Source organism: Megascapheus bottae, chromosome 9 (genome assembly GCF_031878675.1).
Source record: "Megascapheus bottae isolate mThoBot1 chromosome 9, mThoBot2.hap1, whole genome shotgun sequence".
Taxonomy (NCBI): Eukaryota; Metazoa; Chordata; class Mammalia; order Rodentia; family Geomyidae; genus Megascapheus; species Megascapheus bottae.
The window spans coordinates 22052879-22073458 of NC_143517.1; the positions used below are offsets into that span (position 1 = coordinate 22052879).

Sequence of the window (20580 nt, forward strand, 5' to 3'; positions counted from 1 at the left end):
GAGTACTGAGAAAACAAAAGCATGCACTGAAACATCTTAGCTAGGCACAGACAAGTCTGTCCCTTACATGCTGAAGGCTTCATCCGCCTCTCCCTCTTTCCCTCTTGAAAGGTTTAATGACCCCCTGTAAAGGGCAACTGTGCCCCCCTTTCTCTTTATTGCTGAGGTTTTCCTAATTGAAGGTCATTCTTGGTCTTTGCTAAATCCAAAGCTTGGCTTTCAGCTTCTACTTTGTTACATCTCAATGGTAGCTGGGAAAGTGCTCATTCCTCCAGGAAATACTTTCTTCTCCCAGTTTCTGGGACTTCAAATCGCCTAGTTTCTCTCCTAGCTCATGGGCACATCTTCTCAGAGGCTTGCGGCTTCCTTCTCTTTGCATTGATGTATCCAGACCCCAAGTTCAGCCTGTCTCTATTTCTCTACTTTATGTTTGCTTTGGAAATCTCATCTGCTCTTGGCTGGGTGTCTAGCAGCCGCTTCCCTGAATTCCAGACTCAGAGTCAACCACTGCTTCTGTCTCTAATGTTTTTACCTGTGCATGTTTACAGCTTTTTCCTTCAAGTGGGCTTGGCGTACATTCTTTTACATCTCAGTTAAGAAACAATCTCAGTTTTCTTTTTTAAAAATAGTTATTATAAAAGTGATGTGCAGAATGGTTACAGTTACACAAGGCAGGTAATAAGTACCTTTCTTTTTGGATAATGTCATCCCTTCCCTCACTCAGTCCCAGCTTTTCCCTCTGGTCCCTACCCATAACTTGCAGAGTTCATTTTCTTAAAAAATTATTGTTATTATAAAGGCGATATGTAGAGGGGTTACAATTACATAAGTCAGGTAAAGAGTACATTTCCTTTTAGACAATGTTACCCCTTTCTTCATTCCATTCTCTGCTGGCTCTCTACCACTTGAGCCACACCACCACTTCCAGCCTTTTCTGTGGTATCAAGGAATGGAACCCAGGGCTTCATGCATGCTAGGCAAGCACTCTACCACTAGGCGACGTACCTGGCCCTTATCCACAAATTTTCCACATAGTATCTAGTGATTACCACTGCTGTATTTGTTCACCTTTGTGTCTGTTCATTTCTGTACCCCTTTACCCTCCCAAAGACAATAAAGGAACAAAAAGACCAAAAGAAAAAAAAAATGAAAACAACAACAAAGCAAAAGCTCTGTTGTTTCTACTTTCTGGAGTTCCCTTTTTTTTCATATTGACATTTTTATTAACATATTTATTGTACAAGAAGGATTTCATTCATTATGACATTTCTATATATGCATACAATGTTTGATTTAACTTTTTTTTTTCCAGTCCTGGGGCTTGAACTCAGGGCCTGGGCATTGTCCTTGGACTTTCAAAGGCTAGCGCTCTACCACTTGAGCCACAATGCCATTTCCAGCTTTTTTTTTCTGTGTGTGTGGTACTGAGGAATCGAACCCAGGGCTTTGTGCATGCTAGGTAGGCACTCTTCCACTAGGCCACACTCCCAGGCCTATGCATACAATGTTTACCCTCAAACTCACCCTCCTGATTTTTCTCTCTCATTTCTTTCCCTGCATTTTGGCTATATTTACCCTCAATCATCCTCTTCGTTGGCCTCCTCCTCTCCTGCTGACATCTGCCTCCCAGCAGAGCTAATTTTCTTTTCTATCTTTTTTTAAAATATTTTTATTGTAATTAATAGAAGGGTTACAGTTGTATTCTCCAGATTGAAGGTACATTATTCACAAACATTGATACCCCTACTCATGTTTTTGTCCCCATTTTCCTCTCCCATAACCCCCTCCTCTTTTTTCCTCCCTCCTGTTCCTATTTCAAATAAACAAATAAACATATATACGATATACCAGATAACAAGGTAAGATACTCTAATAGTATGAGAATAATCAAGGGACAACAAAAGAGATGAGATTAAGAATAATCATCACACATTATATAGCTCCTGCTTCCATATCCTGGAAGTCTTTTCATTTAGCCTCATTCTATATGGCCTTATGTATCTAGGTTTTGAGCTACTGTAATCCCCTGCTAGGAGAGTCCACTGTTTGTATTAATTATGACAAATGAGGGAAACCGTTGAGCCTATGTTCCTTTGGGTCTGGCTTACTTCACTTAATATGATATTTTCTAAGTCTTTCCATTTCCTTACAAATGGGGCATTATTGTTCTTTCTGACAGCAGCATAGAATTCCATTGTGTATAAATACCACATCTTGTTGATCCACTCATCAACTGAGGGGCATCTGGGTTGGTTCCAGACATACCTTTGCTATGGTAAATAGTGCTGCAATGAACATCATTGTGCTAGTGGGTTTAGTATGTCCTTGTTTCTGGACGATTGGGTAAATGCCAAGTAGTGGAATTACTGGGTCATAAAGGAGCTCTTTGTGTAGTCTGGCTCTATGCCAGTCCTGGGGCTTGAACTCAGGGCCTGGGCACTGTCCCTGAACTTCTTTTAGTGAAGGCTAGCACTCTACCACTTAAGTCACATCACCACTTCCGGCTTTTTCTGTTTATGTGGTACTGAAGAATTGAACCCAGGGCTTCATATATGCTAGGCAAGCACTATACCACTAAGACACATTCCCAGCCCTGCAGTTCCATTTTTCTAAGATTGTAGTCTAAATACAATGGAAACATTCCAGACCCCTTCTCATTCATCTTCTTCGTACCCTTCAAATGGTCCTCATGTCTAGCTGTCCTGTTGTCTTCTCACTGTCTCCATTACCATTACATCAGACTGGTTACCCAATATCCCCCAGTGTAGGTTATTACCATTGCTTTCCACTGCTCTCTGGGGTTCTCTTCTACTGTCTATACAGTGGCTAGATGGATGGTAGTGGTGGTGGTGCCTCCTCCTCTTCTTCCTCCTAACCCTCTCACTCAAACAACAATTCCTCCACCTCCTCCAATTCCTCCTCCCTCTCCTCCTTTTCCTCCTTCTCTTCCTCCTCATGTTTATCCTCTATTGCTCTGGCGATGGAGTCCAAGGCCCTGGGAAGTAAACACCTCACCACCTAGGTATGTTCCTTCTCCAGATACTTGGCTCTTGAACACAACAACCAGCTCAGTCATTTCTCTGCTCCAAACCCTTCCATGGTTCCCTCGATCCCTCTGCATAAACCAGAGCCCATATCGAGCATGCAAAGGTAACTGTCCTTCCCTGCCATTTCTCTGACATCCTTGTGCATACATCTTTTCATTGTTTCTTAAACATTCCAAATGTGCTTCCAGGTTAGGGCCCTAGTATTAGGTGTGCCACCTGCCTAGAATGTTCTTCCTCAGCCACGAGTATAATTAATCATCTCACACAAATCCTTTCTTCAGTGTCACTCTCTTGCTGGGCTTCCTTGACAACTCTAATAAACACTTGAATAATCTCCTGTCAGCAGCACTTCTGACTCACCTGCTGCACCCTATTGTTTTTCTGCATCATTTATCTTCTAGTAAGATACTATATAATATGTTCATTTCAAAGTGTCAAAAAAATTGTTAGCCTTTTGGGCCGGGAGTTTGGCTTAGTGGTAGAGTGCTTGCGTAGCATGCATGAAGACCCAGGTCCGATTCCTCGGTACCACATATACGTAGAAAAAGCCAGAAATGGTGCTGAGGCTCAAGTGGTAGAGCTCTAGCCTTGAGAAATCCTAAGGAGATTGCTCATGCCCTGAGTTCAAGGCCCAGGACTGGCAAAAAAAATTGTCAGCCTGGCACCCATGGCTTATGCTTATAACTATTCAAGAGTCTGAGATCTAAGGATCATTTGAAAAAGCCAGCTTGAACAGGAAAGTCTGTGAGATTTGTATCTCTAATTAATCATCAAAAAGCCAACACTGAGTGGAAAAGCGAGGGAGAGCCTCTAGGGCCCGAGTTCAAACTCTAATACTGGCACATAGATACACACAGACACACACACAGACACACACACACACACATCAGCCTTTGTACACTTGATTGTGACATTTATAGGAGTAGGGGCTATTGACTGTTGCGTCTCTCAGCATCCAGTGCCATATGCAGCACATACTCAGCTTTTGATGAATACTTGTTGAATGAAGGAGAGTTTCTGGATGCCATGGGTGGCTGGTGATTTGGCCCTGCACACTGTGACTTCTTTTCTCTCTTTGTTCCATCTAGATTCTAGGCTCTGAAGTGTTTTGGAAGGAAGGATGAGTAAAGTTTGCTTTGAAGTGGCTTTTGGGAAAGGGGATTAAAAAACAGAAAACAACAAAAGAAGCGCAAAGCCTTCCTGAGAACACAGGGCTGAGTGGGTTGAGTGGGTTGCCTCCTCCTTGTGTGATGGCTGGTGGTATTTTTGCTTATAGCTTTACCAGGAACAAATTTTTAATTTTTTTTAGGTTTCGATATTTCTTTTAATTCTTTTAGCATTTTGTATATTGACACACTTGTAAAAGAAAATGAAACTGAAATCGGCAATTGTTTACAAGCCAATCGTAATTTTATATATCTTACTCATACGTCCGTAAAAAAAATGACCAACTATTATGAAAACTGGACAAATTATATCACAAAAGAACCCCCAAAATAGAAAATCATTTCAAAAAATTATGTCTAAACATGAAATGCACAGCTTCCCGGGGACCTTCACATTTTTCTCTTCTGGGTGCTGATGTACAACACATTGTTTCCTCGGACAAAGGCATTCCCATATTTGTTCTTCAGCTGTCCATTTACATATTCCCCTGTCTGCTCCAAGGCTATGTTCATTTGCCATCCAGACAAGCCAGGACCCCTTGATAATCTACCCCACAATTTAATTTTACTACAACTGGCCGTCCGATGATTTGCTTTAAGAAGTCACTAGGGGTTTGCTTCCGTAGACTCATTTTAACAATCTAGGAAAGCAGGAAACCTGAGTTCTAATCCCAGTTCTGCTACTTATTTAGCTGTGTAACTTGAGTAGGCCATCAATTCATCTCTCATGGACCCAGATTCACCTCCAGTGCTTCCGCGTCCCACGCTCCGACCAAATTTTTACTTTTAAAAACTTTTTTTTTCCTCCTCACTGTCAGTATTGGGGCTTGAACTGAGGACCTTGGACTCTCACTATTTTTTCCTTTTTTTGGCAGTTGTGTAACTAGAACTCTGGGCCTGGATGCGGTCCCTGAACTCTTCAGCTCAAGGCTACTGCTCTACCCCTTGAGCCACAGCACCACTTCCAGTTTTCTGGTGGTTAATTGGAGGTGAAAGTTCACAGACTTTAGTGCCCAGGCTGGCTTTGAACTGCGATCATCAGATCTCAGCCTCCTGAGTAGCTACGATTACAGGTGTGAGTCACTGTGTCCAGCATCTCACTATCTTTTTTTTTTAAATCTGGCACTTGGCCATTTGAGCCACACCTGCACTTCTGGCTATTTGCTGGTTAAGTGGAGATAAGCATCTTATAGACTTTTTTCCAGGCTGGCTTTGCACTGAGATTTTCAGATTTCAGCCTCCTCAGTAGCTAGCTGGCTAGCTGTCTATCTTACAGCGGGGCTATTATAGGACTTCTCAGTTTTTGACTGGGTGATCCATGTACTAAATCTCTCTCTCTCTCTCTCTCTCTCTCTCTCTCTCTCTCTCTCTCTCTCTCTCTCTCTCTCTCTTTCTCTCTCTCTCCTTCCCTCCCTCTCTCTTTCTCTCTCTCTTTCTCTTTCTCTTCGCCTTTTGCAGGTTGTGCCACTTCTTAGATGCAGTTTTAGCAGTCTTATTATTTGGACCAGCAGGAGAATTTGGGGTTTGTGTACATGCACCCTAATTTCACAGATGAAAACTGAGGCCAAAAGAAATGGTGACACAGCTATATAGTTGGGGCCAGGTAAACACACTTCAGGAGCCCGCAGCCCTCGTCACTGAGCTGAGTTGCCCTATGTGGTAAGCAGGAAACCAGTGTAGTTTCTGCCTTTGCAGGAATGAACAAAACTGAGAGCACCCAGTGGAATCAATAGTCACAACAAGTCCATGACAATTTCCAGAGACAGAATAAAGATGTCTCTAGTCACACCAAACACATTTCATAAGATGATTCTTTGCAGTTCCTTTTGAAGAATGTGATGGCAACTCGGCAGCCACAGTGTGCAGTGTTTACATGGCATTTATTCAGGGGGTGGGCTGGAGGGTAAGGTATACTCTATATTATCTGACAGTCAGGGATGTGGATCAGATGGAGATATAAAATAATATATTGGATCAAGAAAATGTGGTGTATATACACAATGGAATTTGATGCTTCTCTCAGACAGAATGACATTTGGGCTGGGAATGTGGCTTAGTGGTAGAGTGCTTGACTAGCATGCATGAAGCCCTGGGTTCACTTTCTCAGTACGACATAAAGAGAAAAAGCAGGAAATGGTGCTGTGGCTCAAGTGGCAGAGTTCTAGCCTTGAGCAAAAGAAGCTCAGTGACAGTGCCCAGGTCCTCAGTTCAAGCCCAGGACTGGCAGAAAAAGAAAAAAAATGACATTTCCCCATTTGCAAGGAAATTGAGACTTGGAAAAATTATATTAAGCAAAATAAGCCAGACCTAAGCCTCTTCAACAAATGGTGCTGGCAGAATTGGTTAAGTACCTGTGTAAAACTAAAGTTAGATCCTTATATGTCACCTTGTACCAGAATTAATTCCAAATGGATCAAAGACCTTAAGGTAAAAGCAGATACCCTGAAAACTTTACAAGAAGGAATAGGAGATACACTAGGACTCCTTGGCACAGGTCGAAACTTTGTTAATAAAGACCCAGAAACACAACAAATTAAAGAAAGTTTGGACAAATGGGGCTGCATTAAAGTGCAGAGCTTCAGTTGGCAAAGGACATAGCTAGCAAATTAAATAGGAAGCTCACAGAGTGGGAGAAGCTCTTCACTAGCCATACAATAGACAGGGCCTCATATTTAAAATATACCTACAGCTCAAAAAGTTGAGTCTCTCAAAAACAAGTCCTCAAAGAAACAAGCATCCCATTAAAAGATGGGCTAAAGAGATAAGAGAAGCGGGATGGTGGCTCACGCCTGTAATCCTAGCTACTCAGGAGGCTGAGATCAGAGGATCAAGGTTCAAAACCAGCCTGGGCACAAAAAGACTTGAGACTTTTATCTCCAATTAATCTCTAGAAAACAGGAAGTGAGGCTTGGCTCAAGGGTAGGGTGGTAGCCTTGAGCTGAAGAGCTCAGGGACAACACCCAGGCCGAGATCAAGTCCCATGACCCACCAAAAAAAAAAAAAAGAGTTAAAGAGAGACTGGAGAGGAAATAAAAATGGCCTATAGACACACGAAGAAATGTTCCACATCTCTGTCCATAAAAGAAATGCAAATCAAAACAACTTGGAGATCCCACCTCACTCCAGTTAGAATGGCTATTATCAAGAAATCTAATATCGGGCCCGGGAGTTTGGCCTAGCGGTTAAAGTGCTTGCCTAGCATGCACAAAGACCCGGGTTCGATTCCTCGGTATCCCACATACACAACCAAGCTGGAAGTGGCAGAGACGAGACACAACCAAACCGGAAAAGTGGCAGAGACAAGACTGCGACGGCGACAGAGAGCGAAAGAAGCGAGCTGAGCTGAAGTGAACAGAGCCCAACCGAGTGGTGGCCGGAGCGAGCGGGGCCGGAGCGAGCAGGACTGGAGCGTGCGGGAGCGAGCCGAGCCAGAGCCAGCGAGGCCGGAGCGAGCGGGGCCAGAGCGAGAAGGGGCCAGAGCGAGCAGAGCCAGGAGCAAGCGAGAGCTGGCCGGGCCGGAGCGAGCAGGGCCAGAGCAAGCCAGGAGCAGGGCCGGGCCAGAGCGAGCGGGGCCAAGAGCAAGCTGGAGCGAGCCGGGCGGAAGCAAGCGGGGCCAGAGCGAGCGGGGCCTGAGCGAGCGGGGCCTGAGCTAGAAAGGGGGCCTAGCCGGGCCGGAGCGAGCAGGGCCGGAGCGAGCGGGGCCAGAAAGAGAAAGGGGCCAAAAATAAAATAAAATAAAATAAAATAAAATGTTGATTTTATAAAAAAAAAAAAAAAGAAATCTAATATCAATAGATGCTGGAGGGGATGTGGGCAGGAGGGATCACTACTACACTGTTGGTGATCATTCAACCACTATGGAAAGCAGTATGGCAATTCCTCAAAAGACTAAACATAGATCCCTCCTATAGAGCAATCCCACTGCTTGGCATTTACCCAAAGGTCCAGAAATGAGGCTATACTGAACTCATTAGCACATTAGTTCATTGCAGCACTATTTACCATAGCTAAGATATGGAAACAACCCATATGCTTCTCAGTAGATGATTGGATCAACAAGATGTGGTACTTATACACAATGGAATTCTATGCTGCCATCAGATAGAATAACATCGCCCCATTTGTAAGGAAATGCAAAGACTTGGGAAAGCTCATATTAAGTGAATTAAGCCAGACCCAAGGAACATAGCCTCAATGGTTTCCCTCATTTGTAATAATTAGTACACATCTAGGACTCTCTTGGCAGAGGATTACAACAGCTCAAAAGTTATGCATTTAAGGTCAAATAGGATGAGACTAAATGAAAGGATCTCTAGGATATGGCAAGAAGAGCTTTATCTTGCATGATTGTTGTTCTTAATGTACTATGTTATTTCTCTTCTCTTCTTTTTCCCTTATGCTTAATCCCATGTTGATACTGTATCTGACTTTGTTACCTGGTATATTGTATACACATTTATTTGAAATAGGGAAGGGAAGGGGGGAAAACAAAATGATTGGGAGGGTGTAGGGGGAGGGAAAGGGGGACAAAACATGAGAAGGGGTATCAATGTGTGAGAAGTAATGCACCCGTTACCTGAAGAATGTAACTGTAACTATACATTACCCCAACCCAAAAAAAAAAAAAAAGTAAGCCAGACCTAAAGATAGGTTGTATGGTTTCCCTCATTTGAAATAATTACAATATGCCTATAAATCTACAAATAAACCCAATGGATAGTAAAAGCCAAAAAATTACACATGGACATGATAAATTAAAGAGGACTCTAAACATTCACACAGTGAGACCAAAGGACAATATTCTTAGGAGAGGATCACAGGGCTTACTTGCTATATGCAAATGATCATATAAAATGGTGCTGATTGAAATTAACTCCAAGAAATGGAAACAAGCATTGTTTTTAAATGTAATTTTTGTTTTTTTCTTCCTGTTTCCCCCCCCCGTCATTGTTTTTGACTTTTGTACCTTTCATCTCATATATAAGTTTATCTGATCTGTGGAGGGAAAGGGGAAGCACAAATAGAGGGACAAAGAGTAAATCAATTCAACAGTGATAAGTGGAAATGAGCTATACACTTTGTGGGGAGAGGGGAGATCAGGAGGGTAAAAATTGGGAGTAAATGAGGGAAGAGGTGACAGTGTTTATATATTCAATACCTGACTTATACAACTGCAACCTTGCTATCACTTTTGTAGTAAAAACAAGTTAATAATATACATACAGTATTCAATGTAAAAGTTTTCATGAAATAAAGCCTAATCTTTGGCGAAAACAAAACTCTCCACCCCAAAGCATTGCATATGTGTAGTTCCCAAAGGCTGGATGTGTCCATGAAGTAATATCAAGATAGACTGCTGTGCATTTGGATCTGAAACTATTAAAATGCACATTCTTGTCATCTCAGCTGTTTTCTAAAGGAGATGCTAGTTACAAAACATTATAGATGGTAGTGGAATCAGTTCGCCTTCTCATACCCTTTACCATGAGCAAGATCACAGGGCTTACTGCTTGAAGGAATGCTCTTATTTGTAGAGGAAATAAATATGATGATGACATTTTCAGATGGGAGCTTATTTTCATTTTCTAGTAAAGAACCATTTGCAAAGAATTTCTGTGACACAATCACAGAACCTTCACCGGTTCTTTGATTCCTCAAAAAGTCCCATTTTCTCTGAGCAGTTCTCTAGAAATACTCACTCCCACAAGGAGTATTTCTCAAATTAAGGTTATGCGCTGCTGGCTGGGTGCAGAGCTATCGCTTTAAATGACTTAATGGGACATTTTCAGCACTTGGCAGATCTCTTTTTGACAAGCAGGAGCAGGTGGGTGGCTCAGGATTCTCAACCTTGAAGAGATGACCCCAAATGACTTTGTGTTTTCCTAATCACTGCAAAATGAAATAAGGGTTAATTAAGAAACCTGGTTCAGGTGAAAGGAAGAGGAAGGTGCCATTGATATATCAAGGCAGGTGCCAGGAAAAGCCAGGTGCCATGAAGCACTGGGAGGGAAAAAGACAAGTCATATGTGGAGGCTGGGAGGTAATACAGTGTAATGGCTCCTGTTTAGGATAAGGAAACTAAAACTGGCAGTAAGTGTCTCCCACAAGCATGTATGCTGTGATGCTAGGGTGAGAGATCTCTATTTCCTGGGTGAGATGGCTCATGTCAGTAATGCATCTCTATGCAGGTTAAGAAGATTTCTGAACCTGGAGCAGCTTTAAGGGCTTTGCACAATATGTAACTGCTGCAGTTGCTTCACATTGTCACTGCTTTGACTCCATCTTTCATTTATTTTACGCATTCTGCTTTCATGACTCCCTCCCCCCTTCTCTAATCTCTGGCCCTGCCAGTCTGGGTAAAGTTTCTGGCACCTGAATTGTTTGCCAGGAAAAAGACAACTGCTGCTGAAGGCGAAACTCTTTCCTGCTTGCTCAACTGCCTTAGGACCATCAGCTCCCAGCCCTCTGGGCTGGACAAGTGTACCCCATCTTTTGACCACATTTCCATTCTTGCAGACTGTTGGCAGGTTCCAGGATCTCATTATTGGTTTTGAAATTTTTTGAAGTGTACTGTTTGTTTTTCTCTGAGAGGTTAACAGCTTACATTTTGTACTTGAAAGAATTTACTAGTGGGTTCTGAGCAAGCTCTGGTATGTGGCTTCTTAGAGAGAAAACTCTATGATCACAGTAGGTAGTGATTGCCTGAATGGCAGAGAAACCACAAGGGCAGATTGGAGTAGAGTGAGAGTATTTGACTTTACTTTTGGTTTGTTTGGAATACAATTTTGATCAGATCCCCTCAGATTTTAATGTCTTGATGGATTTATAAAAGAAAAGATTTATTATTAGCTGGGTACTGTAATGCTGTAACCCTAGCTACTCAAGTGGTTGAGATCTGAGGATCATGGTTCAAAGTTAGCTTGGGCAGGAAACTGTGAGACTCTTATCACCACTAACTTACTTGAAAAGCTGAAAGTGGGCCTGTGGCTCATGTGTAGATTGCTAGCATTGAGCTAAAGCTGCTCAGGGACAGCAGTGAGCTCTCAGTTCAAGCCTCAAGACTGGCACACACACACACAAAAGATTTATAAATCAAGATAAGATAGTATCTATTAATACGCATCCAGGTCCATATTCATTTGAAAAACCAAACATGACTCCAATTCAACTCATGCTATTTGCTTTCATCATTTACAATATTACTTTCTTCCATCTTTACACTTAAAAGAAAGAGAAATATTTCTTTTTTTTTAATTTTTTTAAATTTTTTTAATTGTAATTAGTAAAAGGGTTACATGATATTTGCCAGATAGAAGGTGCATTAATTCACATACATTGATACCCTTTCACATGTCTTGGTACCCATTTCCCTCCCCCCCCACACCCCCCACGCGTCTTGGATTTCCCCCCTTCCCTATCAAATTTCAAATATCCAAATACAAATAAATTCAATATATCAGATAACAAAGTGAGATACTATATCAATATGAGATAACCAAGGGACAGCAAAGGAGATGAGAGACTACATAGTACATTAAGGACAACAATCATTCATTATATGGCTTTTGTTTCAATATCCTGGAGGTCCAGAAAGAGAAATATTTCTATGTGACCATTTGCACCTATGAAAGGGAAAATCAGCAGGGCAGGAATCTCCTTTTGTTTACAGGGAATACATTCCAAGACACTGCCCAGTGCCAGTGCCTTAGATAGTACTCTACTCTAGAAATCTTACAATTTTCCTTCTGTGTCCCCTCCCTTTCTTTCCTTATCACCCTTCCTTTTTTTTTTTTTTTTTTTTTTTTTGCCATTCCTGGGGCTTGAAGTCAGGGCCAGAGCACTGTCCTTGGACTTTTCTCAAGGCTAGAGCTCTACTATTTGAGCCACAGCACCACTTCCAGCTTTTTTCTATGTATGTGGTACTGAGGAATAGAACTTGGGTCCGTGCATGCTAGGCAAGCACTCTACCACTAGGCCAAACTCTCAGCACCCTTTTAATTCTTTTCCTTTCCTTTCCCTCTCCCTTCTTCCTTTTCTCTCTTTTCTGGTACTGTGGCTTGAACTCAGGGTCACACAGTTGCTTGGCTTTCTTGCCTGAGCAAGAACTGGTACCCTGCCATTTGAGCCCTGTTTCTTTCTTTCTTTTTTTTTTTTTAACTTTCTTTCTTTTTTTTATTAAAGAATTTATTAATGTTGATTTTTACATCATCTTTTAAATGACAAATTTAACAAACAAGTATTCAAGAAGGGAATCTATTTACAATCACTGGGACTTAGTGTTTAGAACTTAATCAAAATTAGGCTAAGGGTTTGTATGTCATAGAAACATACCGATTTATAAAATAAAACATTATGTATATAGAGTCATAGGTTTTTATGTCTATATAGTTATGTTTATATTTCCATTACCATGTCCATAGCATTGGGTATGCAGTTATTGAGTCCTCACTCTGTACTCTTTGGATTTAATAGCCACATATTAAGGATACCATGCGCCTTTTGTTCCTTTGGTCTTGACTTGTCTCACTCAACATGATTCGCTCTACATTCATCCACTTCCCTGTGAATGCCATTATTTTATCTTGTCTGTTGGCTATGTAGAATTCCATTGTGTATATATACCTCATTTTCTGTATCCATTCATCTGCAGTAGGGCACCTGGATTGTTTCCATTGCCTGGCTATTGTGAATAGTGCAGAGATGAACATAGCTGAGCAAGTGTCCTTATAATATCTTGGGTCATGATGTTCAGGATAGATGCCCAGAAGTGGTATGGTGGGATTGTAGGGAAGGTCTATTTTTAGTTCTTTAAGAAACCTCCACACTGCTTTCCAGAATGGCTGAACTAGTTTACATTCCCATCAGCAGTGTAGTAGGGTTCCTTTTTCTCCACAACCCTGCCAGCAACTGTCATTGTCTGAGTTCAAAATCTTGGTCAATCTTATTGGGGTAAGGTGGTATCTTAGGATTGTTTTTATTTGCATTTCCTTTATGACCATAGATGATGAACATTTTCTCATATGCTTTTCTGCCATTTTAATCTCTTCTTCTGATAAGTCTCTCTTTAGTTCCCTTGCCCATTTAGTGAATGGTTTATTGGGTTTGGGGGGGATTAGTTTCTTGAGTTCCCTGTAGATACTGGATATTAAGCATTTGTCAGATGTATTGTTGGTGAATATCTTTTCCCAGTTGGTTGGCTGTCTCTCTACTTTTGCGACTATGTTTTTATCTGTACAGAAACTTTTTATTTTTAGGTAGTCCCATTTATCGAGTCTCTCTCCAATCTGTTGTGACCCTGGGATTCTGTTCAGGAATCTTTTGCCTATGCCTACGAGTTCCAGTGTCTCTCCTACTTTATCATGTAGCAGTTTCACGGTTTCCGGTCTGACCTTGAGGTCTTTGATTCACTTTGAGTTAATGCTTGTGCATGGCGAAAGGCGAGGGTCAATTTTTAGTTTTCTGCATATGGCTGCCCAGTTTTGCCAGCACCAACAATTGAATAGACTGTGTTTGTTCCACTGAATCCCTTTGGCTCCTTTGTCAAATACAAGTTGACTATAGGTATGTGGTTCTATTTCTGGGTCTTCTATTCTGTTCCACTGATCTTCTGGTCTGTTTTTGTGCCAATATCAAGCGGTTTTTGTTATTATGGCTCTATAGTAGATTTGAAGTCTGGTATTGTAATACCACCAGCATTGCTCTTTTTGCCTAGAATTGTTTTGGCTATTCTAGGTCTTTTCTTGTTCCATATGAATCTTTAGATTGTATCTTCTATTTCTGTAAAGAATGTCTTTGGGATTTTGATGGGGACTGAATTGAATTTGTATATCAATTTTGGCAGTATAGCCATTTTCACTATGTTGGTTCTCCCTAGCCAAGAGCATGGGATGTCTTTCATTTCCTAGTGTCCTCTTTAATTTCTTTCGTTAGGCTTTTGTAGTTTTCATTGAATAATTCCTTTATGTCTTTGGTTAAGTATATTCCTAAGTATTTTGTTCTTTTGGGGGCTATTGCGAATGGGATCATTTCCTTGATTTAGCCTTCTGTTTGTGTATTGTTGGTGTACAAGAAGGCTACTGACTTCTGAAGGTTAATTTTGTATCCTGCCACTTTGCTAAAATAGTCAATTAATTCTAGAAGTTTGGGAGTGGAGTTTGTTGGGTCACTCAAGTAAAGGATCATGTCATCTGCAAATAGGGATTGTTTAATTTCTTCTTTCCCTATGTGGATCCCTCTGATGTACTTTTGTTGCCTTATTGCTCTGGCTAAGGGTTCCAGCACTATATTGAAGAGAAGTGGAGAGAGTGGACATCCCTGTCTACTTCCTGATTTTAAGGTGAATGGTTCCAATCTTTCACCATTTAGTATAATACTGGCTGTAGGTTTTTCATACATGGCTTTCACTATTTTGAGGAATGTACCTCTTATTTCTATTTTTTCTAGTGCTTTCAACATGAATGGATGTTGTATTTTGTCAAATGCCTTCTCCGCATCCAGAGAAATTATCATATGATTCTTATCCTTAGCTCTATTGATGTGATGTATTATATTGATTGATTTGCGAATGTTAAACCATCCTTGTATCTGTGGGATGAAGCCTACTTGATCATAGTGTATGATTTTTAAAATTTGTTTCTGGATTCTGTTGGCTAATATTTTATTTAGCAGTTTTGTGTCTGTGTTCATTAGAGAGATAGGTCTGTAGTTTTCTTTTTTTGTTGGATCTTTCCCTGGTTTGGGGATGAGAGTAATATTAGCTTCATAAAATGAGTTTGGTATTGCTCCTTCTGTTTCTATTTCTCTGAAGAGTTTCAAGAGTATAGGTGTTATTTCATCTTTAAACATCTTATAGAATTCTGCAGTGAAACCATCTGGACCTGGGCTCTTTTTGGTTGGCATTTCCCTGATTGCTTCCACAATTTCATTGCAAGAGATTGGTTTGTTCACTTGGTTTTACCTCATTGTTGTTCAGTGTGGGTAGCCTATATTTATTTAAGAACTCATCCATTTCTCTGGATTTTCTTGTTTCTTTGAATATAGGCCCTAGTAGTACCTATTCATTATGGACTGAATGTCTTGGAAATCAGTTGTGATTGTTTCTGTGGGGTCTCTAATCTTGTTTATTTGAGTCTCCCCTTTCCTTTTTTTTTGATTAATCTTGTCAGGGGTCTGTCTATTTTGTTGACTCTTTCAAAGAACCAACTTTTTGATTTATCAATGTTGTGTATAGTAGATCTTATTTAAATCTCTGATATTTCTGATTTCATTTTTGTTATTTCTGTCCTTCTAGTTGTTTTAGAATTAAGTTTTTCTTGCTCCTCTAGGTGTTTCAGGTTTTTTTTTTTTGGTTATTTACATGCTCTTCTTCTGTCTTTTCAATATGCGCCCCCAGTGCGATAAATTTGCCTCTTAGAACTGCCTTTGCTGTGTCCCAAAAGTTCCTTTGTAATGTTAATTGATTGTCATTACATTCAAGGAAGTTTTTAATTTCATTTCTGATCTGATCTGTTACCCAGGAGTTATTCAGAAGTGTGTTGTTCAACTTCCAAGTGATTGAATGTTTTTTGACTTTGGCCTCATTGTTCAGAATTAGTGTGACTCCACTGTGGTCTGATAGAATGCATGGGATTATGTCAGTCCTCTTGTATCTGCTTAAGTTTTCTGTATGAACTATTATATGATCTATTTTGGAGTGTGTTCCATGTGCTGCTGAGAAAAATCTAAAAAGTTTCACCGTTGGGTGGAAGACTCTGTGTATATCTGTTAAGCCCAGCTAGGCTATGGTGTCATTTAAGTTGATGGTGTCTTTGCTTAACTTTTGTTGAGTTGACCAGTCATGTATTGAAGTCTCCCACTATGATCATGTTTGAGTCTATCTTGTTCTGTAATTCTAAGAGAGTTTGTTTGACGAATTTGGGTGCTCCCGTGTTGGGGGAGTAAATGTTTAGAACTGTAATATTATGGGCATGGATTGTACTCTTTACTAATATATAATGGCCGTCTCTATCTTTATGTACTGATTTTACTGAGAAGTTAATTTTGTAGGAGATTAAGATTGCTACTCCTGCTTTTTTGCATGGTGCATTGAAGTGGAAAATTCATTTCCATCCTTTCACTTGGAATTTGTTTCTGTCTTTGGCAGTGAGGTGGGTCTCTTGGAGGCAACATATGGATGGGTGGTGTTTCTTAATCCAGTCTGCTGCTCTGTGTCTTTTGATTGGATTGTTCATCCCGTTCACATTTAGGGAAATTATGGAGAAGTGGTCAGTGTCCATTGTCATTGTTTATTTTTACTTCTAAGTTTCTTTCTCTCTCTCTTATTTTCCCTTTTGTGTTTAGTGAATTATAGATATTTGCTATTGATGGGGGTTCTTGATGTTCTACAATTTGTTCTTGATTATTTAATATTTTTTGTAACGCTGGTTTAGTGTGCAGGTATTCATAAAGCTTCTCTTTGGAGTGAAATATTCTTGTTTCTCCCTCAAATGTAAATGCTGGTTTTGCTGGACATATCAGCCTGGGTTGGCAGTTGTTGGTCTTCAGGACATCAATGATGTTTTTGCAAGCTTTTCTTGCATTTAGGGTTTGCGTGGAGAGATCTGCTGTAATTCGATTTTTTTCCCCATTGTAGTATAGCTCTTTCTTTGTTTTTGCAGCATTTAAGATCAATTCCTTGGTATTCGGGTCTAGTGTTTTTACTATGATATGTCTAGATGAATTCCTTCTAGGATCTTGCCTGTTGGGAGTCCTGAAATCTTCAATAATGTATTTTCCCCTTTGAGGTTGGGGAAGTTCTCTGCTATGATTTTGGCAAATAAGGGTTGCATTCCTTTGTCCTGAAATTCTGCACCCTCATCAATCCCTATTATACTAAGCTTAGACTTCTTTGCTGTATCTGCCAGTTCCTGGAGTTCTCTCTGGTGGATTCTGACTGATTTCTCCAAGGTGGTGATTCTCTGTTCCAGCTCTTGTGTTTTATCTTTCGTTCCTGATGTTCTATTCTCCATCTCAGTCAATCTGCTGCTTAATGCCTCCATTTTTGCTTGAAGTGTGGACACTGAGCTGTCAAGTCTGCTGAGAGGGTATTGAACTTTTCTTCTACTTCTCTTTTGAATTCGAAGATTTCCTTGGAAATTTCTTGCTTATGTTTTTGGAATTCAGGCTTAATTTCATTAGTCATGTCCAAAATCATGTTCTTGATTTGAGTCATATTTCATGTCTCTTCAGGTGTCATTTCTTGGAATGGTGACATCTCTCTTGCCCCTTCGCTCTAGTTTCCTTTTGGGCTTTGTGTGGGACTTTGATTATTTATGTATGTCGTAATTCATCTTTGTGCTCTCCTAGGCATCGAGAACTGTAGTTGCAGTTCGTTCTGTGGTTGGTAGGTGGCGGTCTTTACTTGGACTGGGACCGGTGGTTCTGGGAATCTGTGTAAACCTGTGGTTCTCGGCCAAATTGATTCCTCCGCTGACTAGATCAGATTAGCAGTTTTTGCAGGTGTTCGGCCTGTTCCCAGAGGCTGTGTGCTACCGCATGACTAGCTTTCAGCCCGACCAGTGGCCTCACAGTGGGCCGTGGGATGCGTCTGCGCACTTCAGTCTCAGCTCGCTGGATGGATGGTTCATTTTCCTGCGCTGTTTCCGGGGGCGGGCCCCGGGCAAGGGTCTGGAGTTTGGGGGTTTCCAGGAGCTCTCAGCTGGATCAGCTGGTTTCTGCTTTGTTCCCAGGGGTGGGACCCAGTGGAGGACGTGGGCTCCAAGAGTGGAGCCTTGCCTTTCTGATTCTCAGAAAGTGAGCTCGACTACTTGTCTGCCCTTCAGATCCCTGCTGTGTTTCTGCGGCTTTGTTAGAGAGTCTGTGACTGTGGGGGGCACCTTGGTGCTGTCTTGCTGGGAATTCCCAGCTGGAAGGTGCCCGGCTCAAGATCTGAGTGGGACAGATGCTGGTTCCTAGACTCCTGCACACCCCACTAGCTGTTGGAAGGCAGGGTCTCAGCACCCCCCACTCTCCAGATCCAGTGGCCTGGGAGAGGAACCTGTTGGGTGGGTGAGCTGGGATACCTCTGCCCCCTTTGGTGGGGTGCTGGGTTTTAGCGCCCGCCAGCCTGTCTGTCTCCAGTCAATGGCCTGGGGAGGGGGCTGTTGAGGGAAGGGACAGGATTCTAAATTCCTTGCCCTCCTACTCCTGCCAGTTTTTCTCAGGTGGGGTGGAGGGGTCTGAGTTAAATTCTATAGCTTGGCACCAGCTCTGCTTTCCCAATGGGTTTGCGGTCATGCTGGGCTACCCGCTTGGCTACTCACTCCTCTGCCTGTGGGCTGCTCCCTGGTATTGGAGAATCGTTCACTCCCCTCAGATCTCTGCCGCCACTTGTGCTCTGTGTCTGGGTTCCGCTCCTTGCTGTTCTGATCTGCGCTGGTTCTTGCATCTGGCTTCTGCCGCTGGCCCCATCTATGCTGGTTTCTGCAGTGGTCGGGGCCGGTGCCCTCTGCCTTGGCTTTTCCCGGCTTGGAGACGGTGGCACCTATATTTTCTCTGTATATACATACTTGTGGTAAATGTTCACTTCGTAGTGAAAGGAAGTGCTTTACAGTTTCGCTTCAGCATATAGAACTTGCAAAATCATTGTTTTTGTGTTTGGGGCCATTTTGAAGTAAAATAAGTGATACTTAAACTTAAGTGCTGTACTTAGTAGCTGATTTTTCTAAACATTGCCTGTACCTTTACCCCAATGAGCAAGCCATGGGAAGTCAGTATCTGATCTGTTCCTTTATTATTTTGTGTGTGGCTTTAAAAAAAATCTTTATTTTACAGGTGATGAACAGGGACGTTACAGTTACAGAAGTAAGGCAATTAGTATTTTTTTGGGGGGGCCAGTCCTGGGGCCTGAGCACTGTCCTTGGGATTTTCCCTCAAGGCTAGAGCTCTGCCACTTGACCCACAGCATCACTTCTGGCCTTTTCTATGTATGTGGTACCAAGGAAATTGAATCTAGGTCTTCGTGAATGCTAGGCAAGCACTCCACCACTAGGCCAAACTCCCAGGCCAACATTTCTTTTTAAACACTGTTATCCCCTCTTCTCACTTTCTCCCATTTACCGCCTCCCCAAGTTGTATAGTTTATTTCTGACATAGTATGCAGTGAGCATCACTGATAGCTTACTTCATCCTTTATTCTGCTGTTTCTGTGCTTCCTTTTCCCTCCCACAGGTCAGATAAGCTCATGCACAAGACAAAGGGTACAGAAATCTATAACAGAAAAAAATAGAAATAACTGCATACAGGACATAATAAGCACCTCTTGTTTCCAGTTCTTGAAGTTCATATATGTTTCCTTATATATAGTTCTATGCATTTAGTAATTGGCTAAATATAAATTCTTTATTTGCTTGTATTCTTTTATTTTCTGGTTGTGGGGCTTGAACTCAAAGCCTGGACCCTATCCTTGAGCTTTTCTGCTCAAGCTAGCACTCTACCAGTTTGAGGTACAGTGCCACTTCTTTTGTGTGTGACTTTCAGGCTAATATTTTTCATTTGTGTTTCTTTCCTCCTACTTAATCTGTCTGTTTCAGGGATGGGGACATTGTCCTTGAAAGGGGGCATTTAGATATCTACATCATAATAGACTACTCTAAGCGATTGATATAGGCAGACAGGCCAAGGGTACCTGATGAGAATCAGATGTGTCTATTCACATGACTTCTCAGGCCTTCTATGTGCTAAGGGCCAGACATTCCTACCTCGCTCTAGTAATAGAGAATTGACTATGTAGACAAAACTTTCTCCTCTCAATAGTTTAAATTTTTATTCTACCAGATAACTTCCCAGTTGAAGAGAGACACGAGAGTGAGAGAGGCTGACAATGCTATTAAAGAAACAAGACAATGCTTTTTGCATGGGACAGGCCTTGGAATGAGATCCTCTTACCTACGTAGAAAGACCACAAGCATGAGACTATCCCTGGTTTGTTTGTTGGCAGGGATTGTCCCCAAACCATGAGCCTCCTGATCTCTGCTTCTTGGAGATGACACGATTTTTGAAACCAATGAGTAGCCCCTGGTAAATTACAAAACAAAGTATTACAAGCCAAGCCCCAGTGGCTCAAGCCTGTAATCCTAGTTATTCAGGAGGCTGAGATTTGAGGATCACTGAAGACAGTTGGGGCAGGAAAGTCTGTGAGACTGTTAGAAACGGCACTGTCCTTTAAGTGGAAGGGTGCTAGCTTTGAGAAACAGAAATGCAGGGACAGTTCCTGTGCTTTGAGTTTAAGCCCCAGAAGTGGCACACAAAAAAACAATAAACAAATAAAACATCACAAAAATTCCCCCCCACTTTTTTTTTTACTACTACTACTACTGTTATTATTATTA

General features: G+C 41.6%; 1 protein-coding gene and 1 pseudogene across 1 annotated transcript in view; both read right to left on the minus strand.

Annotated features, from left to right (window-relative positions):
- The window catches only part of Stau2 (staufen double-stranded RNA binding protein 2), a 616065-nt gene that overhangs the window by 439528 nt on the left and 155957 nt on the right, over positions 1-20580 (minus strand). The gene's annotated exons all lie outside the window — the stretch shown is intronic.
- Positions 4604-4845, minus strand: LOC150058889 (U6 snRNA-associated Sm-like protein LSm6 pseudogene; annotated as a pseudogene).